Source organism: Gopherus evgoodei, chromosome 15 (assembly GCF_007399415.2).
Source record: "Gopherus evgoodei ecotype Sinaloan lineage chromosome 15, rGopEvg1_v1.p, whole genome shotgun sequence".
Taxonomy (NCBI): domain Eukaryota; kingdom Metazoa; phylum Chordata; order Testudines; family Testudinidae; genus Gopherus; species Gopherus evgoodei.
This window is the reverse complement of record NC_044336.1, coordinates 611540-627996: the sequence shown is the minus strand read 5'-3', so window position 1 is coordinate 627996 and position 16457 is coordinate 611540. Positions and strand designations below refer to the sequence as shown.

The following is a 16457-nucleotide window of genomic DNA, read 5'->3' as shown; positions in this document are numbered from 1 at the left end:
GTCAGCATGGTTGAAGTCCCCATGCAAACGAGGGCCTGTGATCAGGAAACTTCTGTTATGTGTCTGAAGAAAGCCTCGTCTACCTCATCCTCCTGGTCTGGTGGTCCATAGCAGAGGCCTACCATGACATCACCCTTGTTGCTCTCCCCTCTAAACTTAACCCAAAGACATTCAACAGGCTTTTCTCCAGTTTCATATTGGAGCTCTGAGCAATCACACTGCACTCTTACATACAATGCAACTCCATCTTTCCTCCGGAACCTGTCCTTCCTGAACAGTTTATACCCATCCATGACTGTGCTCCAGTCATGTGAGCTGCCCCACCAAATTTCTGTTATTTCAATCACATCAGAGTTTCTTGATTGTGCCAGGACTTCTAATTCTTCCTGCTTGTTTCCCAGGCTTCTTGCATTCGTGTACATGCACCTAAGATAACTAGCTGATTGCCCTACTTTCTCAATATGAATCAGGAGGATTCCCATCTTGTACCCGTCTCCTTGTGTTTCCTCCCAGTATCCCTTTTCCCCAGTTACCTCTGGGCTTAGGTGACCATCTCCTGGTGATCCTAGTTTAAAGCCCTCCTCACTGGGCTAGCAAGCCTGCCTGCGAAGATACTCTTCCCTCTCTTTGTTAGGTGGATCCCATCTCTTCCTAGCAATCCTTCTTCCTGGAAGAACATCCCATGGTTGAAGAATCCAAAGCAACACCAGCTGCGTAACCATATATTCACCTCCACAATTCGAAGGTCCCTACCTGGGCTTTTTCCTTTGACAGGGATGATGGATGAGAACACAACTTGTGCCTCAAACTCCTTTATCTTTCTTCCCAAAGAAACATAGTCTGCAGTGATCTGCTCAAGGTTATTCTTGGCAGAATCATAGGTGCCCACATGGAGAAGTAGGAAGGGGTAGAGATCTGAGGTCTTGATCAGTCTCGGCAGACACTCCGTTACATTCTAGATTCTGGCTCCAGGCAAGCAGCACACTTTGAGTCTCCCTGTCTGGTTGGCAGATGGATGACTCCATCACGGTCTTTCATCTCCTTAGTTCTTTGTGGCCGCTTTCTAATTCTGCACAGCCATTCTGCCACCGATAAGGGAGGCTGGCCTCCCACGGTCATCTCTGTGAAGTTTAAATGCAACATTTTACAGAAGCAGTATTGTTTGCAACACAGATAACAGTGATTCAGTGCTTTAAAACACAGCCAGTACTCACACACCTGTCACTAACTGGCTGACCCCAGGCAAGCACACATGAGCTACAAGACCCCCTAAATGGTGAGTAGCCACAGGGCCAGGGTGAATCTCTCTTCCAAGATCCTGCTATACACTGGCCACATGGCTCTTGGGCAGAGCCAGCACTGTATGGGACGGGCTTAATAATCATTCCTGTCCCCACACTTCCTACTGGATGTGATCATTATGGAAGATATCTCGCTGCTGAGGGTGAACAGGGAATCAAGGGAGGTTGTTCTCCAAGCCTGTGGCTTCTGTCCTGGCCCCTATGTAGCTTGCCTATGTGCAATAATGGTCGTTCCACCCCCGCCCCATGATGGTACAGTGGCATGAGAAAGTTACCATTAATGGGGCAAGAAACAAAGCAGCTCTGCCAAGAAACCTGCAGTGGCAGATTGCCCAGTATCTCCACGAGAGTTTCTTGGAGATCTCTGAGGGAGATTCCCGTGAAGTGAGGGAGTATATTAACAGCTTGTTCTGCCACTCAGAATAGGTATGTGGTGGGAGACAAGCCTGCTTTCTGCCCCCAACAAATTGCTTCAGCAATTCCCAAAATCGGATCCACTTACCAGGGACCTCCTCTCCTATTTGCACTTTGTCAAGATCCGACTGCTGTGACTGGCTAGACTCCTCCGAGGTAGAAAAGAGCTCCTGACTGCATGCATCTCTGGCCTCTGAGCCATCCTCTGCCTCTAGGTTCCCCTATCCCTCTTCTTCCAAAATTTCCTTCTCCTGGCTCAGTCATCCCTACCCCATATATTCCTTTGGAAGTTTGAAAGTCCCCTTTCTGTTTGCTCAGTGATGTGTGCAGTGGTCTCAGCGCATCTTTCCAGGTGGCCATGCCTGCTTCATGCACCAGGCGATTCCCCCACTGGGAACAATGCCAAGCTGCTGGACCTCATTGGCATTTGGGGAGAGGAAGCTGTGCAGTCCCAGCTGCGTTCCAGCCATAAGAATTGTGATACCTATGGACAGATTTCATGATGCATAATAGAAAGGGGTCATGACTGGGACACATTGCAGTGTAGGGTAAAAGTGAAGGAGCTGTGGAACACTTACCACAAGGCGTGGGAGGCATCTGCATCTGCATCTGCATCTGGTAAAGGGTGTGCATCTGCAGGTTTGGCCGATCATGGCTCCCACTAGCCGCAGTTCGCAGCTCCAGGACAAGAGGGGCTGCAGGAAATGGTGCAGGATGAGGGATGTGCTGGCTGCATCAGCCCACACCCCCAGCCCTCTGCCCTGACTCCTGCATCCCCCATATATACCCACCCCCACCCTGAGCACCAGATGGTTGGTCACCTGAAGGCAGGGCAGTAGAGTTCAAACTGATGACCAGAGATATGAAAACAGGCATTGTGGGACACCTCCCAGAGGCAAATCGCAGCATTGTAATTGCCATGATATCTGCACTGGCACTGCAGCACTGTAGCTCCAGTGCAGAAAGCTGTACTCCTCTCGTCAGGGTGGGGTTTTTTTTTTTGAGTGCTACAATTGCGCAGTTTATGTGCACTAAGTGGCTTGGCAGTGTGTACACCTCGGGAGTTACAGCGCAGAGAGCTGCTTTACTGCAAAAAACTTGCCAGTGTAGATGGGGCATTAGTTTCTGCTTCAGAGTGTAACCCTTCTGCCTCTCTGAGTTGGCAGCAACAAGGGCTGGGTTCAGTATCCAGGGGTTCCATTTCAATAACACAATGCAAAACCAGCTTGAGCCCCCACTCAGTGACCTGGGACACTTACATACCACCCCTCTGGGCGCCTCTAGGAGACAATACTTCCCCTCTCGCAAGCACGGAGTCTGAGTGTAGCAAAATCCTTTTAATAAAGGAGGGAAACAATGCGGCATCCCATTGGAGAAACACCACAAACAGGATTATAACACAAACCATAAGCAAAAAACCCACCTCCAAGTATGTTTGGCAATGTCCTTTCCCCCTTAGGGCTTAAGTCCAATCACCCCAAAGTCCAACAATCCAAAAGTCTCTGGTCAGTGCCACCCCAGAGTTCAAAAGTTTATCTGTAGAGTTTTACCCCCCTCAGCCTGGGTGGAAATGGGGGGGGGCCCCACACAGGGTGGTGGGGCCCACACAGAGTGGTAAGGGGCACCTTACATGGGTCAAGGCCAACTGCTCCACCTCTCCATGGAGTTCTGCTGCAGCCTTCACTAAAACCAGCTCCACTCCACCAGTTGTGCCGCTCCTCCAGCCAAGACGTGAGCCACTCCAGCCATCCCCACAAACCGCTCCACTCCGCTCACTGTTCCATGGGCTGCTCCAACATGCTGCAAACTGCTCTGCTCTGCCAGCCACTTAGTGATAGGTCTTCAGGCTCCCCCACTAGTTAGCACAGCACTCAGTGCTCTCAGCTCAGTAATTCCAGCTCTTTAGGTGCTGATGCACCATTGGCCCAACATGAATTCAGCTTAGCAGCCTTTAGATGGACTCCTAATGGAATCAAAATTAGCTCTACTCTTTAACAGTGGCAAGAGGAGGATGTGCAATTGGTGTTCCAGGCCCTCAAAAAGGCCCATACCATCAGGTACACACACCTGTCCCCAACCTCTCTCAATTCACTGGGTTTTGGAACCCATGTCCTTTGTCTAGCAAGTGTTACTAATTGAGGTTGAGTCATTTCTATCATAAAGCAGTCTCATAGTTCCTCATTCACATAATCAAGGTAACACTACTTTATTCTTCCTGCCCCAATAACTAAGAAATTGGGGATCCCAGAGCTGTCAAAATAACCATCCCAGGCTGCCGTGGGCTATGGTAGGTGACGTGGGTGTGCCAATGCAAATACCTGAAATTCCTTTCCACACTCCCTGAAATTCTTTCCACACCCCCCATAATTCACCACCAGATGTCAGGGTAGAGCTCATCCTGACTCTGCTTACAAGAGCATGTTCTTTGTTGCTATATTCTAGGCTGCTGGATGCCTGTCTCCTGACTAAGCCCCAGAACAACTCACAAACTAGAGATAATGGGCGGGCGAATGATGATCTTTCTTGTGTGGCTCAGAGCCTGCCTATTTGATCAGATCTCATTCAGAATCTCGTCAGGAGGAGAGGACATGGTGTCACCCCACCCTTTGTAACTTCTGGCCTAGTGGTCAGTGCACTCACAAAGGAAGTGGGAGACCCTAACTCAATTACCCCATCAAAGAAGGAGAAAGGCCTTGAACAGGGATCTCCCACATCGCAGGGGCTAACCAGTGGCCTAAACATTCTAAGATGGGCACCATCCTCCTCCTCTGACCATTGTGTGTGGAATTAGGCTTCGGAGGTGCCTGAGCCACCTTACTCCAAGAGATGGGTTCCTATTCGTAGATCACTAGGCAGAACTTGCATCTACCTGCAGTTGGGAATTCGGTACCATGTGTTGCTTAGGACACATGCTCTATTGGCATCTCCCATTGGCTAGCTTAGGCATCTCTCTGCCTAACATGCCAGCTTTTGTGGGTCACACTCTAAGGTGCGTATCTCTTCCCATTCATTGTACAAGGAGCCTAAGTGCCTAACTCAGGCTTTGTGGATCACAGAGTTAATCCTGTGACTTTCTAGGTACTTAAAAGTTAGGCTTTGTGACAATCAAAATCACAGCACCTAAATGCCTTGATGAATATAGCCACTAGGCCTTTTCCTCACTGCTGAAAAAGGTATTTTTTCTTTTTTTTTCCTTTTTTTTTAAACCTTGGGGTAACTAAGGTGCAGGAGCTATTCTGAGGCAAGAAAACAGTGAGGACAAGGCAATTCTGTTTTAACAGTGAGGAAAATGCCAGAGAAAATGTTTCTAATGCAAGACCAGAGGGCAATGGCCTTTGATGTGTGTGCCAAAGTACAGAAACTTTGTGCTGAAAAGGTGTTTAATATGTGTAACAGTGACAATGAGGCAAAGTCTGAATAAGGAGCAATGGGAGATTTTCTGCCTAATAGCTTATGTTTAAAAGGCATTCATAAGTATTTCCAATGCTGTTTACAATGCTTCACAATTCTGTCAGTGTCCTGTGTCCATTAAATGTTTATTTACTACAGAAACTGTGTGGCCTGTGTGATGCTGGCAGACCAGGTGCCAGCTCATGCCAAGGCCCCTAGGCCTCACTGAACATTGATAAATGCATGGCTGGAAACCAGTCTGGCTCACCTGTGTGTTAGTGTTGTTAAAATAGGCATTAGGTTTATAGAGATGTGTTCAGTATTTGGACTTTATGAAATGCTTGTCAGTTGCTGCCTGCATTAATCTCACTTAGAATACCTGCATCCTATCTTATAGACTCATAGACTCATAGACTCATAGACTCTAGGACTGGAAGGGACCTCTTGAGGTCATCGAGTCCAGTCCCCTGCCCTCATGGCAGGACCAAATACTGTCTAGACCATCCCTGATAGCTCCTGCACCCCCTCCACATTCCCACCTGCACCCCTCGCACCAAATGGGACCTGCCCTAGGTAAGTGCTTCACATCCTAACCTCCTGCTCCAACCCTGAGCCCCCTCCCTCACCCTAACTCCATCCCAGACCCTGCATCTCCAGTCCTGAGCCCCCTTCCACACCCTAAGTCGTGGCCAGACCCCACACCCCAACTTCTTTTTTTTTTAATACAGCAATCTTATAGACTCATAGACTCATAGACTCTAGGACTGGAAGGGACCTCGAGAGGTCATCGAGTCCAGTCCCCTGCCCTCATGGCAGGACCAAATACTGTCTAGACCATCCCTGATAGACATTTATCTAACCTACTCTTAAATATCTCCAGCGATGGAGATTCCACAACTTCCCTAGGCAATCTATTCCAGTGTTTAACTACCCTGACAGTTAGGAACTTTTTCCTAATGTCCAACCTAAATCTCCCTTGCTGCAGTTTAAGCCCATTGCTTCTTGTTCTATCATTGGAGGCTAAGGTGAACAAGTTTTCTCCCTCCTCCTGATGACACCCTTTTAGATACCTGAAAACTGCTATCAGGTCCCCTCTCAGTCTTCTCTTTTCCAAACTAAACAAACCCAATTCCTTCAGCCTTCCTTCATAGGTCATGTTCTCAAGACCTTTAATCATTCTTGTTGCTCTTCTCTGGACCCTCTCCAATTTCTCCACATCTTTCTTGAAATGCGGTGCCCAGAACTGGACACAATACTCCAGTTGAGGCCTAACCAGCGCAGAGTAAAGCGGAAGAATGACTTCTCGTGTCTTGTTTACAACACACCTGTTTATGCATCCCAGAATCACGTTTGCTTTTTTTGCAACAGTATCACACTGTTGACTCATATTAAGCTTGTGGTCCACTATGACCCCTAGATCTCTTTCTGCCATACTTCTTCCTAGACAGTCTCTTCCCATTCTGTATGTGTGAAACTGATTGTTCCTTCCTAAGTGGAGCACTTTGCATTTATCTTTATTGAACTTCATCCTGTTTACCTCAGACCATTTCTCCAACTTGTCCAGATCATTTTGAATTTTGACCCTGTCCTCCAAAGCAGTTGCAATCCCTCCCAGTTTGGTATCATCCGCAAACTTAATAAGCGTACTTTCTATGCCAACATCTAAATCGTTGATGAAGATATTGAACAGAACCGGCCCCAAAACAGACCCCTGCGGAACCCCACTTGTTATACCTTTCCAGCAGGATTGGGAGCCATTAACAACTACTCTCTGAGTACGGTTATCCAGCCAGTTATGCACCCACCTTATAGTAGCCCCATCTAAGTTGTACTTTCCTAGCTTATCTATAAGAATATCATGCGAGACCGTATCAAATGCCTTACTAAAGTCTAGGTATATCACATCCACTGCTTCTCCCTTATCCACAAGGCTCGTTATCCTATCAAAGAATGCTATCAGATTGGTTTGACACGATTTGTTCTTTACAAATCCATGCTGGCTATTCCCTATTACCTTACCACCTTCCAAGTGTTTGCAGATGATGCCTTTGATTACCTGCTCCATTATCTTCCCTGGCACAGAAGTTAAACTAACAGGTCTGTAATTTCCTGGGTTGTTTTTATTTCCCTTTTTATAGATGGGCACTATATTTGCCCCCTTCCAGTCTTCTGGAATCTCCCCCGTCTCCCATGATTTCCCAAAGATAATAGCTAGAGGCTCAGATACCTCTTCTATTAACTCCTTGAGTATTCTAGGATGCATTTCATCAGGCCCTGGTGACTTGCAGGCATCTAACTTTTCTAAGTGATTTTTTACTTGCTCTTTCGTTATTTTCTCTTCTAAACCTACCCTCTTCTCGTAAGCACTCACTATACTAGACATTCCTTCAGACTTCTCAGTGAAGACCGAAACAAAGAAGTCATTAAGCATCTCTGCCATTTCCAAGTCTCCCGTTACTTATCCAAAGCGCTTTACAATAGTTAGCTAACAGTACAAACAATATTTGGAAAGATCATTAAGTGGTACTGTAGGGAGGATTCCTTGGGGTTCATCCCTCTCCGGGGCAGCAGGGAACAACACTGCCTACCTTAGTCCTTGCACTGACCCCCGGGGAATCAGTTAGGCCACAGCAGTCCTGGCTCAAGCCATTCAGCAGAGGCTGAGCGCACACAGGTAGCAGTTAACAAGCTCAGATCCTTAGTCAGGGCGGGGCAGTGAGGAGTCACAGCTCAGGTCCACAGGCAGGGGCTGAGCAAACACTGGTAAATAGCACACCCAGTCGTCAGGCTTCAAACCGCTTGGGAGGGGGGAAACTGCCACCCATGGGGAGGGGGGGAACACAGGCTCTCCCACTCCACTGCGGCCCAGCCCAGGGCCCTAGCAGCCGCCAAAGGCCTGCTGCTATGTCAGTGGGGATCCTGGCTGCAACACACTGATATGGGTTCTGGCAGTATTGCAGCCAGACTTGAGTCGGCTGCCCCTGGGCTACTTTCCAACTCCCCCTCTGGAGGTACCTGGGTCAAGGTGGGGTCTTCAGGGGGGTCAATCACCATTGAATCCTCAGGGTAGCTGGTGAGGGGTAAACTCAGCAACTCTCCCACAGGCTGATCCATGTCAAGTATCGGCCAGTCTTCAAGTCACCGCTGGAGCTGGGCTGAAAATATCTAGTCTTTCCAGCAGCTGCCTCCAGAGTGGGCTCTGGGGTCGGACTCTTACACTTCCTGTCCAGCATGTGACCCTCTGTGGGGGCAGGCTTGGAGTGTTCTGGTTGCTGCTGCTGGCTGAAGCTCTCCCTCTCTCCCTCTCTGGGCTGCTGCTGGCTAGCTGGTGCTCCTTCTCCCAGGAATGCTGCTGCTGAGAGGGGGCGCATTTCTGGCCTGCTCCCCCTCCGGTGGGAGAAGCAAGGACCCACCATCACCTATGGGTTCCTCCTGCCTGGTTGGCTGACTGCTGCTTGCTGCTGCTTCTGGTCAGAACTGCTGATGCTGCTGTGGAGGAGGAAGAAGACGAGGATTCCTACTAAGGGACATTGTGGAGGGGGTTTGTTCACAGCCCGAGTGACTTTTACAATCTCTGCTCCTGGGGTGGTGGTGACTCCTATTCCTGGTGAGGGGAGCAAGGAGGAGAGGTGCGGAGCCCTCTCCCTTGCCCATCTGCTCCCCCCAACACCACCCCCAACCCCCCTCCCCCACTCCACATACTACCTGGACCTACACTTTGCCCCTCAACGTGGCTCTTTGTTCTCCTCTTTTTAACCACCTGGGACTGTATGCAGCAGTAAGCAGCATGGGCTGAGTTGCACAAGCACACATGAATGCATGTGCCTCCCCACCTTGGACTTACCCTACCCCACAGCTGCATTTGGCTGGTGGGGCCCCCTCCCTGCTGTGCCCCCCAGTACCCCTGTGTTAGTTTACCCCTCCGGCCCTGAAGCCTGCCCCACCCACCGCTTGCTTTGACCCTTTGGGAGTTTCCCTTTCTGTTAGTTTAACTGCCCTGACTCAGTGTTCGTTAGTTTGTTAGTCTGCCTGCTCCACCCCAGCCCTTGTTACCTTCCCTGTACCAAACCTTGGGCTTTGGTTTGGTTGCCTGCCCTACCCTTGCATTTGTAGTTGCCTCCTGTGATTTGCCTGGCCCCTTTTTTCCCCTGTCCTCCCTTTCTCCCCCCTGTTCAGTCCCTTTTACCTGTGCGCCCATGCCCCCTCCATAAGTGCTTGTGCTCCCTTTCAGTTCCCCCCCCAACACTGTTCACAGCCCTCCCAATGATATTGTAGTAGATATTGCAGCCTAGTGGGGAGGAGTGGTTGCTTCTTCCCTTTCCCCCAGTCCCCCCTGTAGTCTCCTGCCCACCTATACCCTCTTTCCCTGAACACAGCCTAGCAGGGAGGAATGGTTAGTGGCTGCTGCCCTTCTACGTGCCACCACAACATCTGCCCCAACCGCCACCTCTGGTACCATCACTGGTGGCTGGGGCCCCTTCCCCTCACTGACTAGGAGGCACGGTGTCCGCTGCCTCCTGGTGCTCGCCTTGCCCCATGTTAAAATATATGTGCGGGTACTGGCGAGGGTGGTGGGACCCACAGCCATTGTGGGGGCCTCTGAAATGTATGGTAAAGTTGTGTTCTTCCTGGCATCAGAGCCACCGCTCAGGAGGTGGTGGAAAGGGGCCTGGTGGTGGGAGGTGTGTTTGTCCCCCTAGACCTCCTGGAGGACCTAGGCATAGGGGTGGTGTTAACCTCCGTCCCACCCTTCCTTCCCAACACTGCCCTCCATCACATCTTGTCCTTCTGCCGGCAGGTCCAGATCTAACTACCGCCGATGGTGTGTGATGGAGTGGCACTCGAAGGATCCTTCCTGGTGCCCTACCAGGGGGCCCACTACCAGGTCCATTATATGACGGGAGAGGCCCAGTGCTTCCTCTGCCAGGTGATGGGGCACGTCCAGAGAGACTGCCCCTTGGCCTGGCATGGAGGGGCATCCGGGACCGCCAAGACCCGGGAGGGCGCCAGCTCTGTCATCGCTGGCAACTCTGGTGGCCCGGCAACTGCTGCTGCCAACCCTCCTCCTTCTGCCGTAACCCCTGCTCGGACCATGGGGACAGCTGTGTGGGTGGGTCTTGCCTCCATCGGTTGCAGTTCAGCGGGACCCACGGAGGAGAAGGCGGTGAGAATCCTGCTGGCCAAAGGAGAGGGCCTTCCCCAGGGGGAGGTTTCCCTTCCTCCCGCTGTCCCACCCTTGCCACCCTGAGCCCCGGAACCATCGCCCTTCCCCCATCCCTGTCCCTGCTGACCGGCCCTCCACTTCCACTTCCACCTTGGAGGGCTGAGTGCTCATCCGGGGGAGGTGCGGTGCCCGCAAATTGCGAACTCGATCCCTTCCCTCTGATGAGGAGAGAGAGGAGGCCCCCCCAAAAGATACTGCGGGGAGCTGAGGCTGCTAATCCTTCTGCTGTGCCCCTGAACAGAGCCCAAGAGGAGGTGCCGGCTGTGGGATGCCATGGCAGCGGATGGAGGCTATCCTACCCCCTTGTCGAGTTCCCCCCTGAAGAGGCCTTTGTAGGAGTTCTCCTGGCCCCTGCAACATCTGTGCCCCTGCCGCCGCTGATGCTGGGGCAACTGTTTCCCAAGTTGCTCACGGGGAGGACTGTGGGGCCACGAGGATTGATTTTTACATCCATATTTGAGGAGATCAAGGTCCTTGGTGGGTCTGATCCCAGTTACCCAGGGGGAGGATGACCCACCTCCAGCGGGCCTCAATCTGGGCAGCGGCTTAGCCCCACTGCCCACTCCTTATCCCTGCCCTCACCCCAAGCTATTGCCCCCGCTCTTGTCCTTAGGTAGGGCCAGGGGCGCCCCATCAGCCTGGCCACAGATGTGAGGCCACCAAGCCCCTTGGGGTGTTGGTTGATGCTAAGCGTCTGGGCCCCAAGCCTGTGGGCACACCCTTTACCACCTGGATGGAGCAGTTAGCCTCCCCTCTGGAGCAGGACCCTGCTGACAACTCCACCATGCCTGACGCCATGGCTGCAGGTGATGTGCTTCTTGCAACTCCCATGCCCAGCATTGGCAAAGGCCCTGCTCCTGCCCCCGTCCCCTTGACCCTAAATCCTAGTCGAGAGGAGCCGCACCCCAGCAGCTTGGCTCCTAGGGACTCTGGATCTATCTCTGTCCCTGTTCCCATTCCAATCCCTGCCCCTGATCCTGTTCCTGTCTCCTCCCCCGCCCCAGTCCTGACTCCAGTTTCAGTCCCTGTCCCTGATCCTGCCTCTGCCCCCATTCCTGCACTCAAAGCATCGCCTGTCCCTCTCCCCTACACCTCCCATTCTATTGCCACGCCCAAGGTTGTCTCATTCCTGCTACCCACAGACAACCTTCAGGGAGTGGTTTTCGTGTCTCCCCTTCCAAATACTGAAAGGGCTGCACTATTCCCTCTGCTGCCCCCTTCCTTGCCGGGGATGGGGATGGGCTGCCCAGCACAGCAGTGCTGGGGTTTGGCCCCTTTTTTGCCCATCTCTGCAGGCCGCGAGGATCTCTAAGGGGCCCCACCAGAGGACGGCAGTGGATTGGCTGAGGGATGAGCTGCATTGCTTCCTAACGAACACTCATGGCTCGAACGGCAAGGTGCAGCTCACCCTCCAGCACTGGGGGGGACTTCCATTGTGTCCTCTGGGCCATGAAGGCCCTTTTGGGAGAGGGAAGAGGGACCGGGAGGCAGGACATTGCGGCCTACCGGTGGGCCTGTAAGTTCCATGACTCCCTCTTGACCTTTGGGATCGAGACTGGGCTGTTGCAGGGCCCACTGGAGCCCGTCAATTGCCCTGCCTGTGAGGATCCACTCCAGCCCTCACTGTGACAGTTACCACCTTTGCATCATTAAACACCCAGGACTGTAGGGTTGGTCTCTGCAGAAGCCAGGTGCTCTCCTTCCTTTGGAAGGGACGGTTACTCTGTGATCTTCCTGCAGGATACCCACATAGCTCCAGCCATCGAGACTAGCTGGCGGCTGGAGTTGGGGGACGGGGTTTATTTCAGCCACCTCAGCGTCCATTTGGCTGAGGTAGCCACCCTGTTCTCCTCCGAGCTACGGCCTCAGGTGCTGGAGGTTGCCCAGGTCGTGCCAGGCTGCCTGCTACACGTCCAGGCCTGTGAGGAGGGGCTAATCTTAAACATAGTCAAAGTTTATGCCCCAAACACAGGCCCGGAACAAGTGTGTTTTTTCTGGCAGGTGTCGGCCTTCCTTGGCACCCTGGATCCTCACAAGTGCCTGGTCCTGGGCAGGAATTTCAACACCACTCCTGAGGACTGGGACCGCTCAGGAACCGAGAGGTCCTAGGCCACCGCGGGTATCCTCAGGGAGATCATGGACCATCACGCCCTGGTGGACGTCTGGTGTGACCATCACCTGGACAACAATACCACCTTCACCTATGTCCGGGTGGAGGACAATCGGTCGTGGCACTCCCGGTTGATCCGAATTTATTTATCACGTTTCCATCTGGCACAGGCCCATGCCTCTGGCATCTGTCTGGCCCTGTTCACAGATCACCATTTGGTGACCGTGATGGCCTCTGTCAGTTCAGAGAGGCGGGGCTGGCCTATTGGCATTTTAATAACAGCTTGCTGGAGGACGTGGGCTTTGTGGTGTTCTTCTGGGAATTCTGGTTGGCCTGGGGAGAACAGCAGCATGTCTTTCCCATGGTGGCGGTGGGATGTGGGGAAGGTACGCACGCAGCTCTTCTGCCAAGATTACACTCCTGGTGCCAGCCAGTAGAGGGACATGTGGTGATAGGGCAGTTGGAGAGGGAGGTCTTAGAGCTAGAGGAGAGTGTGGCCAGGGGGTAGGGTGTGAGGGAGTGAGTCTCTGGAGGTGTGTCAGGGGGTTGCTGGCTAGTGGGGGGGAGTTTCTTGGGGGGCAATGGGGGCGGTCTGTGTGTTGGGATGCTGAGCATGGTGGGGGGGGTCTGAATGGGCTGCTGTGTAGTTGTGGTGGTGGACTGCGGGGAAGTGCATTGGACAGTAGTGGTGCGGCAGTGTGTGGAGGGGTGCTGGGCAGGGGTGATGGTGTGCAGGCCACTGTGCATTTGTGGTGGGGGGGGTCTGCGTGTGGGGCTCCTGGGCATAGGGAGTTGGGGCTTTGTGGCACAGCATGGGCCCAACCCTGAGGGTAAGGGACACATTGGCAGCACAGAGCTGGGCAGACCTGTGTGTGTTCGTCATCTGCCAGTGCAGTGCCCTTGTCCTGGGTTAGGTGAAGCGGAACCAGCCCCACCATGCTATGCCCCACTGCCCCTGGCTGGCCTCTTGCTCTGGGGACCATCCTTCCCATGCCATGCTTCTTTGCCTGCATGGGAGCCCACAAATATGTTTGGGGACGGGCCCACGAAAGGTTAAACTGGCCCTGGACATCAGACAAGCTATTGTGGAACATTGTGGACAAAAGACTCAGTTGATGGCATAAGCAATCAGTTTGAACTGTGGGGCAAGGGAATAACAATGCCTGGCCACAAGGAACTTTATCTCTGTGCTGCTTGGAGGGGTGAGGGCTGAGTGGGGAGATGTTTTAGGCACAAAGTGAGGGACTTGCAGCTGCTCAGATTGGACTAGTCCTAAAGGATGTACTGAGCTTGCTTATCATAGAAGCTTCTATTACCTTTTGAAACTTATGATTGTAACTTGTTTGTGTATGTGTACATTTGCCTGCTTCAATTTTTTAAGTAACTCTCTCATTTCCTTCTCTTAACCAATAAATCAGTTAATTTATTGTAGGATTGGTTACTTACAAGTGTTGTCTTTGGTTTGAGCTCTGCGCAGTTGACCTGGGGTAAATGACTGGTCCTTTGGGAATGGGAGAAACCAGAATATTATTGTGATTTGGACCATCTATCACAAAGGTAGGCTTGCGTGGGTGGCAAGATTTATAATCCATTAGGGGATTGTCTATAACTCCATGGTAAAGCTGTTACACAGTGCTTGAGGAGTTCACACTTGATACTTGGTTGGTGAAATCTAATTGTAGAACACACAGCCAGTTTGTGGTTTGTGCCCTGGTTTGTGACAGTCAGTCCTCAGGTCAGTATTCATGTTCCTGAGCTGCTCCTGACAGACTAATTTACAGTGGAAAGAGACTAATAAAGAAACACCTTCATTCAGGAGGTTACATACTATAGTCCTGCAGTTTAACTCTGTAGAATGCTTTTCCAAATAATAATAAAAATACCTTTCTTTGTGTCCAAATTTAAAACAAAGATTACACAACGGTAGCAATTTGCAACAGAGATTAATTCTTGTGTCATAATTTGCTACATTAGGACCAAAGGATGAGGAAAGATGGTGGCAAGAAGAAAATTGTGACAGGTGCACCCCTATTAATCACAATTTGTTACCCCTGGACCAGAGGATGGGGAAAGGTGAGGTAGCAAACTGTGACAGGCATACCTCTCTCTGTCATAACTGGTGACTTCTGCAGGGGTGAAAGTAACTGAGGACACTTACCCGTATTGGGGGGAGGCTCTGGCCCTCAGAAGGGGCAGGGCCTTGGGCAGAAGGGGCATGGCTGGGGGTCAGCATCCCCCAGCCAGCCTTTGGCCCTCGCCACCTGGGGCTCCCATGTTGATTTAAAGGGCCCGGAGCAGGGCCAGCTCCAGCGTTTTTGCTGCCCCAAGCGGTGGGGGGGGGGGGGAGAAGAAGTCGCCATCAGTGGCAATTAGGCGGCAGGTCCTTCCCTCTGAGAGGGACCAAGCAACCTGCCACCAAACAGCCGGATGTGCTGCTCCTTTCCGTTGGCCACCCCAAGCACCTGCTTGCTGCGCTGGTGCCTGGAGCCAGCCCTGGCCCGGAGTTCCGGACACTGCTGCTACAGTAGCGGCAGCATCTGGAGCCCTGGGCCCTTCTAAATTGCCAGCCCCAAGGCAGCTGCTCCCTTTGCCCCTCCCCCACCTGTCAGTGGCCAGGGGCGGGGAAGGGGCAGGGATGTTAAAGTGCTGCAGGGTCCTTTGCCGTAGCAGCCCTTTAACGTTGCTGTGCCTCCCCCCTGATCGGCGGCCCTGCCAATGAGGGAGGGAGGGGAGAGCACACCAACATTAAAGTGCTGCCATGGCAAAGAACCATCCTTGAAGCGCTGCCACAGCTTTAATGTAGCTGTCCCTTCCCCTCCCCCACCATCGGTGGCCCTGCCAGTACAGACCCTACTGGCAGGGGCCCTGACAGGGGAGGAGAAAGGGGCAGGGACATTAAAGCGCTGCCATAGCAGTGCTTTAATGTGGGCTGGGTATGGGCTGGTGTGGGTTCTTACTGGTATGGAGTATCAGCCTATACCAGCTCACTTTCACCCCTGGACCTCTGGACCAAGAAGTGGGAAAGATAAAGGATAGGGAAAGGTTGTGGTAGTAAATTGTGATGAAACAGGTTGGTCTATCAGAATTTACTATCATCGCCTGAAGATGAGGAGGAAAACAGTGACAGGTGTGCCCCTATCCATCACAATTTGTTACCCCTGCACCAGGAATTGAGAAAAGTAAAAGAATCAAACTGTGATCATCATATGCCAATTCATCACAACTAGCTACATCTGAATCAGGATAAAGAAAGGTCTGGACAATAAGCAGGGGTGAGGGATTCTTCCTTAAGTGGTGAGACCAGGAGGCCCTGCTCCTTCTGTGGCCCCTCACCTGCCCCTCCTCTTCGCCCTGAGGCCTTGCGCCCTGATAAAGATGGAAGCCAGAGTTGGGCCAGGCAGCCTGGGCCCCTCCACCTTCCAGGTGGGGGGCCCAAGAGCAGCCCACAGCCCATGTCCCATATCCAGGGCAGGTGCAAGGCAATGGCAAGAGCCACCCGGGCAGCTGTTGGGAGCCATGGACCCTCCATCTGCCCTGGCCAGGAGGCCCGAGGGGTAGGAACATTGGCCGGGGCTGCTCTCGGGGGCCCCTCCACCCTGGGGAAGTGGAGGATCTGTGGCTCTCCACAGCTGCCTGGGATCCCTGGGCCTTTCTTACCCAGGCAGGGCTCCAGCTTTTGACCTGGCCATGGCGCAGGGCCTCAGGGGAGAGATATGGGGTAGGAGAAAGAGATGGGTGTGTGGAGGAAAGTGGACAGGACAGGCCCATTCACTTTCAAAAGTAGGAGGGCCATGGCCCTCTGTTCTGGTGCCCCAAAGGGGATAGGCAAAAATAGAGGTAGCAAATTGTGACAGACATATCCCGTATCCATGAAAAATTTCTAACCCTGAACGAGGAGATAGGGAAAGGTAGAGGATGGGGAAAGGTGAGAGGTAGATGTCCCCATCCATCAGAATTTGCCACCCCTGGACCAAAGGATGGAGAAAGGCACAGGTGGGAAAACTATGACAGATCAACC

The 16457-nt window shown here is 52.3% G+C and overlaps 1 protein-coding gene across 1 annotated transcript in view; it reads left to right on the top strand.

Annotated features, from left to right (window-relative positions):
* Positions 1–16457, top strand: part of LOC115635670 (zinc finger protein 436-like) — a 340481-nt gene that overhangs the window by 202508 nt on the left and 121516 nt on the right. The window lies entirely within an intron of this gene.